At 37.2% G+C, this 17,301-nt stretch overlaps 1 protein-coding gene across 9 annotated transcripts in view; it reads right to left on the bottom strand.

Annotated features, from left to right (window-relative positions):
* Nucleotides 1–17,301, bottom strand: part of LOC139979390 (gamma-adducin-like) — a 481,086-nt gene that overhangs the window by 22,447 nt on the left and 441,338 nt on the right. For 6 of the 9 annotated variants that reach the window (XM_071990137.1, XM_071990138.1, XM_071990139.1 and 3 more), the window contains 13 exons: nt 16,192–16,264; nt 15,881–15,951; nt 15,197–15,235; nt 13,449–13,598; nt 11,409–11,464; nt 7,829–7,946; nt 7,590–7,692; nt 6,093–6,990; nt 4,474–4,635; nt 3,722–3,872; nt 2,147–2,226; nt 814–1,019; nt 208–450 (listed from right to left, as the gene is read on the bottom strand). The gene's annotated coding sequence lies outside the window, so the exon portion shown is untranslated. The remainder of the gene's footprint in view (nt 1–207; nt 451–813; nt 1,020–2,146; nt 2,227–3,721; nt 3,873–4,473; nt 4,636–6,092; nt 6,991–7,589; nt 7,693–7,828; nt 7,947–11,408; nt 11,465–13,448; nt 13,599–15,196; nt 15,236–15,880; nt 15,952–16,191; nt 16,265–17,301) is intronic. The other 3 variants (XM_071990140.1, XM_071990136.1, XM_071990142.1) reach the window with 3 other exon arrangements.

Below are 17,301 nucleotides of genomic sequence, written 5' to 3'. Positions count from 1 at the left end.
CTCAACCCCCTCCCCCCCTTCCCCATTCCCAGCTCTTTAGAAAACAGCTTAAAAAAGGAAAACTCTGTAACTTTCACAGGTCTCCAAAATATTCTGAAACAGAGGAGAATGAAGAAACTGTAACATAACCAGAGAACATTTGGCCTCACACAGCTAAGTTTTACAAGCAATCCAACCACGTTGGACCAAGTCCAGCTTATTCTTTACCTGTATCTCGCATACTGCTACACAGTCGAGGGCTAGGAAGTACGCCTCCTCTATGGACCCACCACAGCAGACGATACATGGTTACACAAGAATAGGATTTTGTTTTTGGGTCCAGGGGCCCTGATGATTTGATCCTTCTGTTCCTCCTCGACCACGATCCCTGTGCAGTCATAGTATAGAAATCTCACCACAAATCAAGGCTTCTTGACTGATCGGCAATAGGCCACACTTCATAGTTGAGACCTGTCAAGATTCAAAGCAAAAAATTCAAAATCCTCCATATTCTATGACATCTTTGCTTTTAAAGATTTGCTTTGGTCAACAACTTGCAGGAAGGGTAATGCTAGGCAAACATATTGAATATTCAAAGAACATTTAAAAATCCTCCATAATCTATGACATCATTGCTTTTAAGGTAGTTTTTTTTTTGTGTTTTTTTTTTTTTGTGGTCATCAAATCTATAAAGCCAATTAGGTACTAATCAAAACAAATCGAAATGTGACAAGTCAAGCTAAAGATCTTAAAAAAAAGTGATCAAAATCCAAGTAAAGAAAAAAGGAACCTGCTCTAAGAATCATGAAAGTAATTATAAAGGTGGATACTCACGGCAGCGGCTGCCGAAGTGTGCACATGTTAAATGCATTTAGTACCTGGTCTGGATTTATTATTATTATTACTATTGCTTTGGCAGACTTTTAACTTTGAACACTATCTATCAATTTGTAGCAACTGCTTTGAAGTTGATGAGAAAATCATCTTTTGGCCGAGAAGCATCCAACATTGGGGTTATTCCACTCATCTCCAGAAGTTATCTGTTGATCCAAAAAAAATCCCTTAGTTCATTTTTGCCTTTAAATAAAACAGTGAGTGACTTAATTATTTAGATTACACAAAAGAAGGCAAAACTATATCAAGAAAAGAATGCAAGACAATTGATCAAGTTAGCCATTAGCTAGCATTTGAAAGCAGTAGAGAAGACCAGCATATGCAGAGAAGTCTCCTTGATAATTGAAACAAACACTGTTCTATAACTCTATAAACACTACCTGGCAATTGATTGGACATTGTTTATATGTAAAGGATTGGGTGGTTAGAGAAGTCTGGTTGCGACATCCAAGGGGGGGGGGGGTGGGGGGGAGATATAGTATGGCAAGGGAAGGCAGAACTCAGTTTTTCTCTTTAAGCGCTGGTATTTTGTTCCCCACTAGCTAGCTCTACATCAATAAATAGGAGGAAAAGGAAAACAAATGTGTAATAAACAATGCTTGATAAAATCATAAACTAGCTTTTAAATGTTGGAACACTCCTTTAATGCTCAGAAAATATTAAAGATTAAATGGCTTCTTTAATATTAAGGAGTAGAAGGCTCTTTTAAATGCTTCTGCCATGCAACCCCCAATGCGTCTCATGTCAAAAATTAACCTTCTATTTTAAAAATCATGGCTATAACCGACATATGACCCCAAAAAATAAGATATAAAATCTTAAATTTGTCCAAAATCCATAACCATCTAAAAAAATATTTGCTTTGTCAATAGATGATAGCTGAAGGGAATCAATACAGCTTATTTATTACAACTCTAAGTGTACATATGACCAACTAATCCCAATATTATGTACCAACGCCAACAACAATATGTACACAACAGTTACCTTTATCCAACACATGGACACGGCTATCTTATACTACAAAAACTTGTGATAAAACTGAGGGTGCTACTGGCAAATACCGCAGAATACGTACAACCTATCTAGCTTTATGCTGTCTACCAACAGAAATCACCTACAATATAAAAATGAAATGCAAGCAAATATGAATACTTGTAACGTCTTCTGTCACATGCTGAAATAATTATTGGATCTAGTACAGTAGTAGCAGGCATATCACATAACACATGCTTGGACCTAAGATGTTTAAAAAGTGAGGAACGAACTTAACTGATTGTACCTGGTCTCAATAGCTGCCCTCAGCATACACTGCAAACGTACATTTTCTGCAACACCTAACTTCACGTCAAACTACAAAAAAAGCATCAGATCAGTCAAAATCTTAGAAAAGTTACAAATGAAACATGTTTTTACCTCATAGAGCTTTTCATGATAAACTGATGCAGGGAAAGTTAATTAAAAATAACGAATATTTTTGGATATATACATAAATCTTAGATTTCGTGTATAAACCACGTTGTCAATGGTCCTGACCACAAACTTTTTCAGGTTCCTTACCCGCAACTTCCTGGAGTTTTGAAGGCTGAAATTGCAAATAAACTAGTGCATATCCCTACACCAGTTTGAAGGGCCGCATTGCAAATAAATTAATGCATATCCCTACACTAGTTTGGAGGGCTGAAATTACAAATAAACTAGTGCATACCCCTACACTAGTTTGGAGGGCTGAAATTGCAATAAACTATTGCATATCCCTACACTAGTTTGGAGGGCTGAAATTGCAATTAACTAGTGCATAACCCTACACTAGTTTGGAGGGCTGAAATTGCAAATAAACTAGTGCATACCCCTACACTACTTTGGAGGGCTGAAATTGCAATAAACTAGTGCATATCCCTACACTAGTTTGGAGGGCTGAAATTGCAGATAAACTAGTACATATCCCTACACTAGTTTGGAGGGCTGATATTGCAATTAATTAGTGCATATCCCTACACTAGTCTGGAGGGCTGAAATTGTAGATAAACTAGTACATATCCCTTCACTAGTTTGGAGGGCTGAAATTGCAATTAACTAGTGCATATCCCTTCATATAAATAGACCTATCAAAAAGCCCAATCCTTGAGATCAATTTTAAGTTGGTCTGACTTCATGAAGTCTTATTTTGACATTGACACAGGAACTATGTACTTAGATCCAGATCCACTGGATATTACATTTTGAAAGAAAACAGAGAAAAGGAAAAACCCTTCCCAGTGGCTGCACTGTTCCCCGAAGACCTATTCTTTGGGTGTTTGAGTCGCAAGCCCTATAGCCACCGATTTCCTAAACATGGACGCCCCTCCCTCTGCCAGAGCCTCCTCCCAATTTAAAAAGTCTAGCTTATCTAGATTTTAAGTTATTTTTTTGAGTAGGTTAATTCATTATGATGGAGTCCAGGAGAAGGTTATTTTTTTTGAAATGTTTCAAAGGATTGTTTTTCATTGGAGCTAAGAACGTAACATTTTTCAAACAAAGAACTTGAAAATCAAGAACGAAAAAATTACATGTACAAGCAGGATTACAGAATAAAAAGCAGAAAAAAGTGCAGGAAGCCAATAAAAAATTCAAAAGAATGTAATAAAAATATATATCACATTGTAAATGTTAAGATTGCACAGATCAAAACAAAAGACTTAAAGCAATGAATGAAACAAAATGGAAGAGAAAGCAATGAAAGAGAATACAATTTTGGGATTTTGTGAGGAAATCTTTTCCAGAGTCTGGCTCTAATGTACTGGAAGGAATACTTGTGGGGGCCTTTCTATATAGACATCTAATTTGGTAGAAGAGTAGGTACAAATACCATTGCCCTGTGCTGTGGCCGAGTGGATAAAGGCGGTGGCATTTGAAGCAACGAGGCTTAGCAATCAGGAGGTTCGATTCTCGGCCGGGTCATAGTAAGGTGGGTTTTTCATCCAAGAGCAATCTACGGTTTTCCCATCTGAAATGACTTTCTAAATTGAAAAGATTCCAAATTTGAGTTAAAATTGTTGAATTGGAAGCCACCCGACGTGTAAGTTGTAATCCATAAGCCCTTGCGGGTTTCTCCCACATTTGTGGTCGCTTAAGCGTCGTAAAAATAACTGCTGATTATTATTATTGCAGGGATATTTGTCTGGTTTGGTGGTAAATATAATACATTTTACCATGCCCCAAACTGACTTCAATTCATTAAGGAATTGAAACAATAAACATCCACTAACTTTGTGTCAAAATATGAGCTCTCTGTAAAATATGTGATGGTGTGTTAGCACATTGCATAGAACTCCTGACTATTCTGTCATCTGTGAATAGGACTGCATGATGCAATATTAGTCACCAATCACAATAAACCCCATTCCAATCCCATAGCTTCAAGCACACACACATCTAATCAAATACACACATGCTGTTCAAAAGCTGTTATTTCCTATTCACAGTTGGTTTGGTCTACCAAACACTCTGAAATTCTCTACAAAGACAACGATGCACAGAGCTGACCTTGGCAACCTAGGATAAGGAATTATAGTTTACTCAGCCCAGACACAATAGCATGTGCATATCAACATTACTTACTACAGGATGAGATCCAGGTATGGCTGCCTTTCCCATGAACGAGTACACCCCACTGCCTCTGAGTAGTGGGCAGTTCAAGTGCAGCTCGTAGATTGCTCAGCAGCATCTCTCTTCCCAGTCCTGCTGTCAGTACACTACAAAAGTCAGCCAACCAGTTTGGACCTACATGTAATGAAAGAAATTAATAAAAAATAATATGGCACAAAAGAGGGGTCTAATTAAGAAGCCACTGCAACTGCGTGGCCTCTCCAAAGACTTTCCAATTCAGGCAGAATATGATCATATCACAACCCTCTGAGTATAATGCAAGAAGTAAGACACCATTTGCTCCAGCAAGCCAATGCAAAGATGTAATAGTTGTGAATGTCACCATGGATACATTTGTTATTGATTACCATCACAGTAACAAGTTGTGCTTAATGGGTGAAATGAAAAGAAGAAGGGATCACAAGGTACAATGTCCAGGCAATGAGAGCTGTTCAGCAAAGATGCCCTATTTCGGAGAAGAACAAAATGGTGGAAAGATTTGTGAATCCAAATTACTTACAGCTAAGAATCCACTAACGGTCAAGTGTCTCACACCTGATGCTGATGGCAAGGCATGTAAAAGGTTCAGTAGTACAATTGCTGTAACAACTCATTCTGAAAGTGAACTTAACCTGTTAGATCAAGTTCACCTACTCAAGTCACTCCGCAGAGCACTGACTACATTAAAGCAGTATTTTCCTCTATGTTCCTGCAAAAACTGTGACTAAGAAGCGCTTGACAATCTTATAAATACCTGGGAGAAACCATCACTGATAAATTGGAGTGGGATGAACATGTAAAACGTATTCTAGCAAAAACTAATCAGCGTATGTTCCTATTACAGAAGCTTAATTTATTCGGACTAGACCAACTCTCATTTCTCTGTTCTATATTAAAATCGGCAATCAAGACCACCATTACATTCTGTTTAGCAGCGTGGGGTGAAAATACTACTGCTAGAGACATGACCAAGTTAAATAGACTAGTTTCTAAAGCAAGGAAAGTTTGTCGGTCACATGACCTCAGTTCAGTAGATGAGTTGCTTGTCAGAGTATCACAGAGTAATATGAAGTCAATCATGTCATCCCAACATCCTCTGGGGCATCGGGTAGATTACAGCAATCAAACGGGCAGACTAATTGTCATGAGATGCCGAACCAAGAGATACAGGCGTTCTTTCTTGCAAAGGGCTATTCTCAATCTTGCCAATGTATTATGTAGGAAATAGGCCAAATATATGTGTCAGAACATGGACATAGAAGTCTTAATTTTTCGTTTTAGGAATCAGATTTTTATGTATTTTCGATGTATTTATGATTGTTTTATTGTCTGTTTTACTGAGATGGACTGAATGCCAATTTTTATGGTCAATAAATTTCTTATATCTGAAATATCAAAAGCGCTTTATCAACATGTTTAGAATGCCTTGCAAAGTACTACAGTGGAAATCATTTATATTGCCAAAAGCATTCATTTGTATGCAAGAGGGGCAGGAAGTACACATTTCCATGTATGCCAAATGCTGCAAAGGGTTCTCTGCTAATATCCCACACTGACAGCAGGAAGCTAAACAAAATACCTGAGACACCCACCTGCAGCAAACATTATGTCCACTCGTTTTTAGACTTCCACTCAAAAGCAGATGCCGTCAATAAGGCTTTCACTGTGACCAATCCAAAACATCGTACCAGTTCCATACACATAACATATAATGTGCCTGAAGAGTCCATAGCCAGGAAGATGGAAGGTGCAGTATTAAAGGTGAGCTCAAATAGTCCATGTATCCAGACTCTGAAATAGATGCAAAGAAAACAGCAATGTGATGAATTACGTAAGAGAGGCAGAGCATACAGATGGAGGAGAGCACAACTCAGAGAGAGAAAGTACAAGCTACATGGTAGAACTAAAAACATAAACCAGTCCAGTATCTATAAGAAAGATCAACTGATTCATGACCAGTTACTCTAGGATGAAACACTACACTGATGATGAAGATGACAATATTTATCAGTGATGCCAGTAATTTGTAAACTGAGTCTATCCACACTCACTGTTATGAGTTAAAACAGTATCACTCAGTCAGGGAAGTAGGCAATCAAGCTGATGACCATAAACTTGGCAAGTGCCATCAAACTTTCAAGGCTTTCTGCTGTGTTGCACTGCAAGATACTGTTGAGAGATGTTACACCTCTCTCCACATGTAGGCTGTTGTGGCATATGTAGGAGATGTCAAATGGTTTGGTCCTTAAGATTTCTTTACTTTGCACAATACTTTGAAGAGCATATATGTCAGAATGTGGACTCTGCTGCCTCTTCTCTTAGCTGCCAGGGTTAGTATTGTGAAAATAATGCCATATGCTGGTGCCCCTGGCTTACTGATGGTGTAGGCACATGTCCACATTCTGCATCCCTCTGTGTAACTTGCTGGGGCTGATGTATGTTTTGCCAACTTTTCATTTATGTCATCAGCCCATGCCATCCAATCTTGGTCTGAAATTGCAAAGATGTGAGCTTTCCAGTTACATATTTCTAAATGTATATAGGCCTAAGCTTATTCTGAATGCAGCTTGGGGCTCAGTTCAGCTGATACGTAAACCACATTGAGTAGTAATATATGCTTTTAAACTTCTGTCGCTTTTGCTCTGCTACACTGCACAGAAGTAGGCTACTCACCAGATGTACAACTTCCCTATCAAATATGCTACATGTACTACTTAGTGAGTGTAAGTCTGTGATGGTATAAGCTCTGAGGTGATGGGTATTACTTTCACTTTTCCCCTTTGAGGTAGCTGAGAGGTTTTTCACACCTACCCATGCAATCATCCCATTCTTTATCATAAATTTGAAATTTGATTTCTTCTTGAATATGAAACTTTTTCCTAATTTTAAGTTGCTAACTCTTCAAACTCAACAACTTGATTCTGTTCTTTTATGGTGAGATCATAGATGTGAGGAGTTCATAAATACCGATTTAGTTTCAGAACCAATTCTGCATGTTAATCTTCTTACAACTGTTTATTCAACATCTATGAGAAAAGGTTTCCTCATGTAAGTGAATGAGGTGTCAATGTTCCAAAAGTTTATCGAACCTTTCTGTCCAGCACATTTTTGGCATTTATATGTAAAATTCCACCTGTTTTCTGCCATACTTCCTCTGTTGGAAATGGTGTAGTGCAACCCTGCATTTCTGTACTGTAAAGAAAGAAAAAATAGATAACTAAAATCCTGGTTATCAGTACTGAAGGGCTCATTTATTAAAATTACAATTCATTATTCTTAATCGTAGTTAACCATAAACATAGATTGAAAAACAGATCTTGTCTCTTACTATTTTCATAACCAGAACTGCATGTGGATTCCTAACATAGTTAACGATCAGCTATCTGCAGTATTCTGTTCGTAAGGTGTTTGTGTAATGCGGCTGAGCAAGAGTCTTTCCAGTAAAGCTGTTGGAAAAGGGAAGATCACTAATGGAGTAAATGAAAACAATTAAATGATACCTTAAAATAACTGTTGACCAGCTGATAAACATATTTATATTCTTAAATGCAATTTCCCCAGATTAGTGATAGTAATATACCTAACATGTGTTCATCCGTGGGTGCGAAAGCAATTATTTACTCTGTCACTGTGAATTTCCCTCATTCAGTGGCTTTGCTGGCACGACTCTTGCTCAACCGTGTTCGTGTTACATTTGCAAAGATAAAGTTAAGCTTACCGTCTAAAAGATTAAGTTAACCTTCTAAAGTTATAGTTCAAAAAGGTTAAGGAGGTTGGCTTCTGCAATTGCATAGGCCTAAGCACACATACTTTATGCTTGACCTTATTAGTTTAGATTAGTTTAGTAAAGAAAAAGGATCAGGAGGGACACTCAAGTCCCCATCAAAGACCCTATAGGAGAGGGAAGAAAACTGATGACACAAACGATCAGACCCGATTACAATACTTAAAGTGCTTGTCCAAAGTATTCTTAAACCCATTCACAGTACTTGGAAAGTACAACTTTCTCAGGCAAACCATTCCACTCATTCACGACCCTATTAGAAAAAAAGTTATGCCGAATATTAATGCTACTTTGTGACCTGTGGAGTTTAAGACAATGACATCTGGTACAACCACTATTAGCAAACATGAAAAAGTCAGTGACTATCAAGATACTTAATCAAGATATCACTTTTATGAAACCTACGTTTGAGTTGAATCTTGGACTTGGGTCACTGCATAATCTAGATCTATGGGAAAACTGTCCATGAACTTGTGTTTGAGTTACTTTATTTCTCTAAAATTTAGTGACTCTAGTCCTGACTCATTGCATAACTGGTACTTAAGTTCCTGAAAACTCAACATAAATTGAATATGGACCACTGAATCAAGAACTACTGGAGACTAATAATTCTCCACATCCTTGGCTAGATGAAGTAATGGTTTCTAATACAAACGGTCTACTTTATCAATCCCTTTCTTGAACCATTGACCAGAAAATTGTGTCCTTTCTGGAGAGAAGTATTGAAGGAGAACCGGACTGATGGTGTGCTATTTATAATAATCCCTCTGCCTTATACAAATACTAAGGTGTTTAATTAAAATAATAGTGAATTGCACATAAAGCACTTAAGGCGACATCTTAATGTCGTCCTAGGTGAATTTAACTTTTTTCACAACACTTAGGACGACATAGCATAAATAAACATTTAGGGCGACAGTGGTGATGTAGTGTCATTTCGTCACACTGGACCATTGTTCTCCAGTATGTGCACTATTTATAATAATCCCTTTGCAAAGTACATATAGCAAAGAATACAATTAACTAGTTAATTAATTACACATATACATGATGCCCTATGTGAATTTAACTCTTTCCACAACACTTAGGGCGACATTTGCGACTTAATGTAATTACTTCGCGCTGGCCCATTGTTAGGACTCCAGTATGAGTTGTAATTATGATAGTCCCTTTGCTAAAGACATATAGCAAGGAATTTAATTAACTTATTACTTAATTCCACATATATATGTTGCCCTTTGTGAATTTAACTCTTTCCACAACACTTAAGGCAACATTGGCGATTTAATGTAATTACATCACACTGGACCATTGTTAGGACTCCAGTATGGGCACTATTTATAATAATTCCTCTGCAAGTACATATAGCAAGGAATTTAATTAACTAATAAATTAATTCCACATATAAATGTCGCGGCATTTATTGTCGTTCTATGTGAATTTAACTCTTTCCACAGCATTTAGGGTGACATAGTATAAAAACAACACTTAGGGCAACAGTTGTGATTTAATTATTCCCATTGTACACAATTGGCGATAAAACAAATAAATGAATTAAATGTAATTAAGTCACACTGGCCCATTCTATTCTACTTTATCAGTTTACACAGTAGTTACTGTATCTAATACGAGAATCGGGCTAGGAACATATGGCGCATGCGCTTCCATTTTGTGACTTAAAGATCTATATGACACTGTTTGATCTTGGTTCTTCTGTTTAAATTAGTGGTGCCCCAGAGTGTAGGTTACTGGCTGGTGGATACTGTTTATAATGTCGTAGGGAGGGTGGCTTAGGGGGTGCCTTAACTGGCAAGAGTTCGTCCGGCAATGTGGAGGTAGAGATGCACCTAGATTGTTTATAGCCCGACTCCATGGTGGACTGCAGCTTCGGGTGGGTCTATTTTCCAGGATAGTTTTTAGTCAGTGTGCCACACGTCATTAGTAACAGGAGAATAGATCAATTTGTTCAAAACGGCCAAATGTAGGGCCCTGCACGTGCCAGATTACATGCTTAATCCTACCCAGATTTCTCGGAGTGTATGGAATAACTATGGAATAACGGCGATATCCACTCTGGAGAGTGATGACACTACATTTATTGATAACTTAATCTCTCCCTCCCCCCTCCCTATAGGAGCAATCAGTAAAGTCTAATAGGTAATGTAAGTCTGCAACAATGCTACCAGTGTGGGTACATTTAGGATTCTTCCAGATTTTACTGGTAATTCTGATCACAGTGGATTTGATAACTTAATCTCCCCCTCCCCCCTCCCTATAGGAGCAATCAGTAAAGTCTAATAGGTAATGTAAGTCTGCAACAATGCTACCAGTGTGGGTACATTTAGGATTCTTCCAGATTTTACTGGTAATTCTGATCACAGTGGATTTGATAACTTAATCTCCCCCTCCCCCCTCCCTATAGGAGCAATCAGTAAAGTCTAATAGGTAATGTACATTTAGGATTCTTCCAGATTTTACTGGTAATTCTGATCACAGTGGATTTGATAACTTAATCTCCCCCTCCCCCCTCCCTATAGGAGCAATCAGTAAAGTCTAATAGGTAATGTAAGTCTGCAACAATGCTACCAGTGTGGGTACATTTAGGATTCTTCCAGATTTTACTGGTAATTCTGATCACAGTGGATTTGATAACTTAATCTCCCCCTCCCCCCTCCCTATAGGAGCAATCAGTAAAGTCTAATAGGTAATGTACATTTAAGATTCTTCCAGATTTTACTGGTAATTCTGATCACAGTGGATTTGATAACTTAATCTCCCCCTCCCCCCTCCCTATAGGAGCAATCAGTAAAGTCTAATAGGTAATGTACATTTAGGATTCTTCCAGATTTTACTGGTAATTCTGATCACAGTGGATTTGATAACTTAATCTCCCCCTCCCCCCTCCCTATAGGAGCAATCAGTAAAGTCTAATAGGTAATGTACATTTAGGATTCTTCCAGATTTTACTGGTAATTCTGATCACAGTGGATTTGATAACTTAATCTCCCCCTCCCCCCTCCCTATAGGAGCAATCAGTAAAGTCTAATAGGTAATGTACATTTAGGATTCTTCCAGATTTTACTGGTAATTCTGATCACAGTGGATTTGGTCTAGCTTGTCCTACCTGCAACATCATCGTCCTGAGAAGGGTCAGCGGGAAAGGCTTTATCATCCCTGGTTCTGAAAAGTGATGAAAAGTACTTTTATTTAGTTCAGCTGATTCCTCTCTAACTGACCTTCATGACATATCCAATGTATTCCAGGTTTGTAGAGAACATGTCTAACTGATATTGTCAGTCTAGTACAACTGTTAAGTTGCTACGAATAGAACAAGACAATTGGCCAAAATCTGGCTAATCAGGATTTGTAAACCACATAACACATTGTAACAATACATGTTCAATAACTAAAAGAAATCTTACTGAAATGTTATTTACAGGTAGATATACTGTTCACCTCAAGCATATCCAGTCCAGTTAAAAATTGTCCAATTAGGTTGTTACATTGTTCTTAAAGACAATCATAGGGGAAGAGAGGTGGGGGGGGGGCAGATTTCATGATGAAACATTCAAATTTGTTGCTTGGCAAAGAATAACATTGACTAATTATCTTATTCTCCATAACTGATGGGTAGCACTGGTATTTCTCTGTAATTGCTGTGGACTTCAACTTTGTCTGAAAATTTGCAAAACAGCAGACAATCAATTACAGTGAGTAGGCTAATAAACCTTGATGCACATATGAAGAAGCAGGATATGGCATGCTGTACCCTAGTGGATTATAAGACTGAAAACATTCGATGTGCAAGGTATTAACATGCAGCAGCCACTCCACTTAGTATGTAGACCTCATACAACATTATCTGCTATGGCTGGTTTAGGCTTAGTCTAGGCTACAATTACATACAGTGTGTAGCCATTATTAGAGAGGGCCAACGTACGGAAAGCGGAGAAGACCATGGCACTTGATGCTACAGTATGTCAAGTGAAAATACCCTCGACAGGGTCTAGTGAATGTTGCGTTTCAGCAAAACTTGAAGCTTTGTGAATACTGCACTTGTGTATGCAGTATGACATAGGAGAAGTTTTGGATGGGGGCAATGCAGTTATACAGAAGGCAAAGGGTAATATTTAGTAGAACTCTGATAATATCACCTAAGTTTGACTCCATCAAGGTTTACAGTATTACAGAGCACAGTTAACTGTGCTTCAGAGACACAGTCATTGTCTTACACTGTTTTTGCAACTGATATGTTTATAGTCACTGCAACAGCACTGCATGGATGAGGAACTCATTAAGCTGGTTAAACATCAGGCTACCAGTCATGTAGTGAGGGCTAGGGTTAAGTTGTGGAGGTAGATGTCTGGTTCAGTCCCCTTGTATAACATTTTGAACTATTCTGCTCCTATGGGTCCTAGAAATTCAAATTAAAAATTGTAGACTTCCACATCTGACTGGAGTGTTAGCTCAGTGGTTAAAGCTGGTGCCTTTCAATCATAAGGTCCCCGGTTTGAGTCACTCCCAGATTAATTAATGTATGTCTTCCAGTTACAGACTTGTTGACAATTGACAATCCATAATCATGGACGTTAAATATATATGTAAGAGACTGACTTCGGTCACCTTGCAGCTTTGTTAAGCCAATGATGGCTTCTTCGCGAGTTCCTGCTTGCAGGAGGATCTAATATACATACATACATCTGAAAGTTTACCTTTGGTGTTCTTTTGCCTGTGCCTGTGCCATTCTAGCCAAGCCTTATGCTATATATATGAAAAGCTATCAGTCCAAAAGTTGTATCAGATGGTACTTTATTTGGGGCAACTTTGCTGTGCAGAATGGTTTTCACTTATATGTGAAACATGTAGTCCAATCCAAGAAACATTTGATTTTTTATGTTTAATTTTTGAGGATGTTAAAAGTAATCCAATCTTTAATAAATCGATATATTTGGTACCATAGAATAATGTACAATGTACTGTACATGTTTCCATCATGTTAGACCATTATCAAGTACAACTCAGTGTGTTAATTAATGTACCTGCATATGCAATACAAAACAAAAACAATGTTCCAATCGCAAAAATAGAAAGCAGATGTATGGAACATTGGAACAGCTATGAAACTCTGAATTACATGAAGCTATTACATAGAATAGGCACTCACCAAAACCTCAAAAACATTTGTGGAAAGTGAAGTTCCAAAACATAGCTGCAGCTGACTAAATATACACTATAGCTTTGTTTTTTTTTTCTGATAGTTTAGTCTTTTTTCTCTTCTCTGATGCCGGTGGAGTTGAAGTTGACCACCCGTTTCCTGCAGAATGACGAAACAGAGAATTTTGCTTCTAAAATGCTAAGTCTCTCTCTGAGCCATTAAGATTTCTGCATTAAACAGCAAAGAAGTACATTTTTACCATTTAAGAGTTGCATATAAGATAAAACTGACATCTTGTCCAAAAAGAAAAGAAAAAAAAAATCAAAATTGCTCTGCTGGGGGAATAACGAAATATGAAATGGAAGACAAGCAACATTTTCAACCTTCCTTCAAAAAATATTTTCCATGATTACTTTTGGTTGTACTTCACTTATTTTGGTCATCTTGGCCTTGTGGTAACACTATCCCAGGTCATGGAAAATAATTTCAGACTTTATAATAATAATTTGCACAGTAGGATCCTCCCAAAATGTTTTGTAACTCTGCCTGCATGTCTTACTTAAGGAAAAAGGACTGTCATTTTAACAGCAATTGTGGTGCCACCTGAGGTCTCTGCTTATTTTACGAAAGAGACATACCTCCCTGTAGAAATTTGTACAACCTGTCAAGTGGAGCACAGATGTTGGTATATTCTGTGACAGCTTTTCCTACCTTTCTTATATACTTATCGAGTTGTTGAGGAGAATCTAAAAATAAAATAGGTTCTTTGAAGTAATTTTTTTTCACAAGCATGGATACCAAAACACACAGTTTGCTGATGCACCTACCCCTCCACCACTCCCCCAGCTGGTTACTGGTTTTGCTGTGAAGTGATTAATTGCAAAGAATTAAATTTCAATGAAAAAAATGTAATCTGGGGTTTTGACAAATAACAAACAAAGCAATGAAAGATGTCAACAAATGATTTATGTGCTCATTTTACTGTAACCCTTTGACATGCAGTAGGCACATTATATAGCTAGTGAAGAATTTTCAAGCATTCAGGGCTTCCTTTGAACTATTGTTTTTATTTTTTCATGAAATGACAGATATAATTGCAATAAAGGTTTTTTGGTATTCTAAGAACATTAGTCAATCTGTTGAGATATCTGGTATACACTAATTTATCTGTAACTGTTTGGTGTATTAAATAATTTTTAAAAAGTTTATTTTTTCTTTTAATTGAAGTTAGAATGCCCTTTGTAATTCAAGGATGGTGTTTATTATTATGTTTATTATTATGTTTGATATACGAAAAACAATTATTAAAGGTAATGTTAAAGCTATCGAAATATACGCTATATGCAGAATCTGCACATGTTTGTTCATAGACCTGACTCCAGTCTGTATTGGCAATGTCATACATGACACAGTTTATGTTTTTAATACAATAGTTTCTAACATACCACCAGTTTGATGGTTTGGGAGCTTTAGTGACTGGTTTCTTAAGGCATATATAGGAAACTGATCACTTAAAATCAGTTGTCAAAATACCTGACAATAAATTATTGTTATATACATTGGTTATATATAGTGTCATCTATAGCTGTCAAAGAAAGTGGGTTTGTTTATTAATACTGGGTAAAAGCCATTTGAATAAGTGACATTCAGGCAGTCTATAGAGTTACTTTTAAGAATAACAATATTGTAGTCACCTGTGAGATAGCAATGACAAGTTTCCTTAGATAAGATCTCCAATATATTTTATATTTACATACCTTCATTGGTTTCTTCTTCAGTGAATGCCTCATTTTGGCCTGTAGAAATAAGATGTATTCATATAAGTGGATCATTGAGAATCTCAAATCCAGTAACTTCTCTCATTGGTGATGATCAACTTGAGCTTTGTTTCCAACATTCATTTCTTTCAAAAGTCCAATAAAAATATAGCACAAATGTATTTGAAAAATGAATGACAGGGGAGGGGGGAGGAGGGGGAAGGAGGGGGGAGGAGGGGTGTTCCTGCCATTTCAGTAAAGTTAAGTAGTGTCTGTAAAATTCTTAGTTTAAAGTGCAAGTCAATAGATTTGCTATCAATTGATTCACTGAATTTGTCTATCAAGCTCTGAAATATAATCAATTTATAGACAAAACAACCAAGTCCTAGATAACATGTTAATTGGCAAAATAAGGTCATTTCTAAAATGAAATTGATGTAACTTAGATATGTGACAATAAAATGAATTGAAAATTGGTATTAAAGAGCCTCACTAACTGCAGTCTAACATGAAATAATGGGGGGAAGGGGGAAGAGCTTATCAACCATCAATTTCACAACATTTTGAAATATTCTTAAAAGAGATATTACCATCAGCAACAAAATGAGTAACCACCTAAACTATCAATTTATCATGCTGTGGATGATGGCACTAGATTATTGAAATTTATTAAGTACTTCTTGCCTTTGTTTCAACCTTTCTGTCTTTGTGACATCTCTCTCCTCCTCATCATAAGAGTGTTTATCTGAAACATACTACAGGCAACAGCATAGTTAGTAGCAGAGGTGATAGAGCCAATGTCTTTCATTTCTTTTTCTTTAATGTATTTAGCAATTACAAGATGCACTGACAATATTTCATTTCTAGTTTAAACTTACCTTTCAAAGAATATTAAATTCCATCAAGGGGGGGGGGGAGTTGTTTAAAGTGATAAAATGATTAAAATGAAAATCAACAATCCAACAGTAATTTCAAGGAATTAAACCAATTCTAACCTCGATTGTCAAAATGTTTCCCTGGTTCTTCATCAAATTGAAGATGATGTTTCCCGGTAGATTCTTGCAAATCCTAGAAGAAAGTAGAAAGAAGACGTTTAAAATTATTTTCCTTTCTAACCGCACCTTCCTATTTTGAATTTTTTACCTAAAGTATTTCCTGCAAAGAAAATGAGTGGGTTTTGTTAAATCAGCCAATTTACATCCACTTGGTCATTGTTTTGGTGACCAGTTAGTGCACACAACTGGATAACATGGTAAGTTAAGAAGAATGGAAGAAGCGATGTTCAGTTGTCATATGTAGATATATAGAGGAGACCAAAGACAATGAAACAAGTTTCAATTGTACTTTATCAGGCAGCATTTCTCTCTCTTGAATTTGAATACTCTATGGAGGATATTGTTTCAGTGGCAGTAGTGATTACTTGCAGTGGCGGAGAAACAAGGGGGGTTTTAACCCTCCCACTTTTTGAAGAGGGGGGGTTGGCCCACACAATCAACCCCCCCCCTAGTTTTTGCCAGTAATGTTCTGTTATAGCCTATGTTATGTGCTCCAAATGGCATAATAAATCAAATTATTAAATTTGAAATTGTTAAAGTCATTTCAACCTTTTACCTGGTAGGCTACATCAACAATTAATGACCGATAACCAAGTTAGAATTGACCCACACATTATTTCTAGCCCCTTTCCCCCACCTTGTGCATTGGAACTTGTAGCTCATAGCGCTATAAACTTCACCCCACAACAGACATACACAAAATAATGTTTTGTTGCTGTTGAATAGCTTTGGAACTGTATACGCTTGCCAACTTCAACGAGGTGAAGGAAGGAAAAGAAAAAGAAGAAAGAGAGAAAAGGAGAAAAGGATGGAGTAGAAAATACGGCAAAAAACGGGAAGAGAAAGAGGAACAGGGACAAAATTATTCGAATTTGTAAAGCAAACAGCAGATATCACATCATATCATTGAGCATGAAAATGGCGTTCCACGATAAACAGCCTCCAAACCATGGGCGCAGATCCTTTTATCCACAGTTGTTAAATATAGGACGGAAATCGCATTTGCGGCAGTCTATATTTGTTTTCTGGGAGAGGATCCCAGGCCCATCG

Source organism: Apostichopus japonicus, chromosome 14 (assembly GCF_037975245.1).
Source record: "Apostichopus japonicus isolate 1M-3 chromosome 14, ASM3797524v1, whole genome shotgun sequence".
Lineage (NCBI taxonomy): Eukaryota > Metazoa > Echinodermata > Holothuroidea > Aspidochirotida > Stichopodidae > Apostichopus > Apostichopus japonicus.
The sequence above is the reverse complement of the archived record's forward strand: the minus strand, read 5'-3'. Positions and strand labels throughout refer to the sequence as shown.